Raw genomic sequence first — 2905 nt, 5'->3', positions numbered from 1 at the left:
CTAGGGTATACTACTAATAAGATCCATCCACTAGTTGCAAAGAAATAGTAGTGGGTCTCAGTTCCCTCATATTCAGTTTCTGACATATAAACAAGGGCATTAGGCTCCCGCTGGCTCCAAGGTCACAAAGGGCTTTGTTGATGTTCATATTACCTATCAAGCATGGTATGAAAAAGCTTCCAAGATCTTTTAATTTTGGAGGCAACTTATTCTGTAGGATAGCATTACATTCTTCTGTTAGAGCAATTGTCTCATAGTCCTCCAATCTTTTTTTCTTTGAAAGGATTTCCTTTAGAAATTTTGTGTAGGAGGGCATTTGAGATAATGCTTCTATAAGGGGAATGTTGATATAAAGCTTCTATAAAACTTCTAAAAACTTGCCAAATTACTTATCCAATTTAACTTTTCGGAATCTCTGAGGAAAAGGTAAAGGGGGCTGGTAAGGTTCTAGCAGTTTCTTTTTCCTCTTTTCCTCCTCTTCTCCTCCTTGCTTTCCTCAGCTTGCTTCCCTTCTTCCTCTTCTTGGATGTCTGGGTTTCCTCCTTTTGTTTTTGCTTCCCTTTTGGATCTTGTAGTATTCTCCCACTACTCAATGTGATAACTTTGCAATATTCTTTAGGATTCATTTCAGGTTGACTTGGTAATCTGCCACCCTATTTACTTGAAGAACTAGCCTGCTGAGCGATCTGATTTTCAAGCATTTTATTGTTGGTGGCTCGTTGATCCACTCTAGAGGCTAGCTACTTGATCATCTCATTTTGCTATTGTTGTGCTGCTAAAAAGCTTTCCATCATGGATTCCATGGTGAACTTTGATTCCGCTTATTGAGGTTGAGGGAGTGGTGGTTATTGCTGCATCAGATTCTATCCTTTATTCTGGAAACCTAGTGGTGCTGGCTTATATCCTTGCTGTTTGTTTATGGGTTGGTTCTGAAGATTCTGCGAATTGGACCATGAGAAGTTTGGGTGTTTCCTCCATCCAAAGTTATATGTATTGGAATATGGGTTATTAACTTGCCTCTAATTAAAGTTTCCTTCATTGTTCACATAGTTCAGTTACTCTATGGAAGGCTTGCTGTAAAGACTAAATTCTAAAGTTATATGACCTCCTCCACAGCTATCGCAGAATTGATTACTTTCTCCTATTACATTGGCCTGCATTCTGTCAAGTCTTTTTGTGAGTTGGTCAAACTGGGCATTAATCATACTAAGGGCATCCAATTCTAGTACCCCTACTGCTCTTCTTGCATCTCCCTTTTCATTTGACCACTCAAAATTATGGTACGCTACGCTTTCCAATAATTCCAAGGCTTCAGCTACAGTTTTCTCCATAAGGTCTCCTCCTACAGCTGAATCAACTAAACTCCTTATAAATGGGAGAAAACTATTGTAGAAATTCTAAACAAGGAGCCAATCTTTTATACTATGGTGGGGACATTCCCTTTGAAGGTCTTTGTATCTCTCCCATGCGTCATAGAGTGATTCTTCTTCCTTTTGCCTGAAGGTGTTCAGTTCTAACCTCAGTTTTGCTTTTTTACAGGTGGGAAATATCTTACTAGGAAGGCTTGTGAGAGACCTTCCCAATTAGTGAAAGTACCAACTAGTTGGGAGAGCAGCCACTTCCTTGCTTTATCTCTTAATGAGAATGGGAATGCTCAGAGTTAAATGGCTTGATCAGAGACTCCATTCATCTTGAAGGAATCACATAGAGCAAGGAAGCACTATAGGTGATAGTGTGGATCCTCCATAGGTGAGCCTCCAAACTGAGTTTGCTGGATCATCTGGAGCCATGCTGGTTTAAGTTCAAAATTATTTGCATCTATTGTAGGCCTAATGATGCTGGACTGGTATCTTTGAATATTGGGGGCTCCGTAATCCCTTAGGGATCCTTGCCTGTTATTGTTGTTATCAGCCATAAATGGACCTTCTACAATTTCAAGTTCGGGTTCTGGCTCTTGATTTCTTCTTCCTCTCCTGATGGTTCTTAGAGTTTTGCCTATTTCAGGATCCGATTCTAGCAATTCTTCTTCACCTGTGGTTATTCTGGTCATGTACTATTTTTTTACACCTAAAAGAAGAAAAAGTGAAACTAAAATAACTAAAGAAATAAATGTTTAAATCAACTAAATTACCCATTATCTAATGTACTAAACTCCCCGGCAATGGTGCCAAAAACTTATTTGCTTGGTTTTACAACCACAACAAGTGTACGGATTGCTAACAAGTAATAAAGCAATGAGTATAGTATCATTCCCATGAAGAGTTAAAGATGTAAGTATTAAATTACACAGCAATCTTTACTGTTTAAACTACCAAAAGTTGTGAGAGAGAATTCTAACTAAGACAGAGTGATTGTTAAAAATTAAAAAGAGTAAATTCGAAAGCTTAAGGAGAATTCTAATTATGTGAAGAATTCTGGAATTTCAGATTCAACACCTTGACCTTATTATAGTTTTAATCTTACTTTATCAGTGGAGTAAGCATTTGTTTCTAAGGTATCCTAGATCCTCTCTCAAGGTATCTAAGGTGTATGTCAATTAGAGCTAAACCCTACTTTCTTTGGTGATTAGTCCTAATCAAAACCCTTTAAGATCTACGATTAATTCTTAGAATTCCACAAAGATTATCAGCCTATCTCTAGGTCAGACTTTTTAGGTTCAAAATCTCGATTTTTCAATACTAACCTTTACCTCTCAGTTCATCAATTAGTATCTTAGATCATGACTAAGTAGGTACCAACACATAGCATGCAATAAGAGCACAAGATATTGAATCAAAGAGCAAAACTCAATTCCATTAAATAAAACTCAACATATATCCATAACAAAAGCCAAGAATGCTACTTTCTTAATTCTAGAATTTAAGAAGTTACTTATGTTAGTAGTATGCCCTAGAGCATATCATTT

The 2905-nt window shown here is 37.2% G+C and overlaps 1 non-coding gene across 1 annotated transcript; it reads left to right on the top strand.

Moving 5' to 3' along the window:
* The first annotated feature begins 1419 nt into the window (after positions 1-1419).
* Positions 1420-1526, top strand: LOC131170110 (small nucleolar RNA R71). Its single transcript, XR_009141053.1, has one exon. It is a non-coding gene; the product is annotated as a small nucleolar RNA R71 (small nucleolar RNA).
* The last annotated feature ends 1379 nt before the right edge of the window (positions 1527-2905 follow it).

This window comes from Hevea brasiliensis, chromosome 10 (genome assembly GCF_030052815.1).
Source record: "Hevea brasiliensis isolate MT/VB/25A 57/8 chromosome 10, ASM3005281v1, whole genome shotgun sequence".
Classification (NCBI taxonomy): domain Eukaryota; kingdom Viridiplantae; phylum Streptophyta; class Magnoliopsida; order Malpighiales; family Euphorbiaceae; genus Hevea; species Hevea brasiliensis.
The sequence above is the reverse complement of the archived record's forward strand: the minus strand, read 5'-3'. Positions and strand labels throughout refer to the sequence as shown.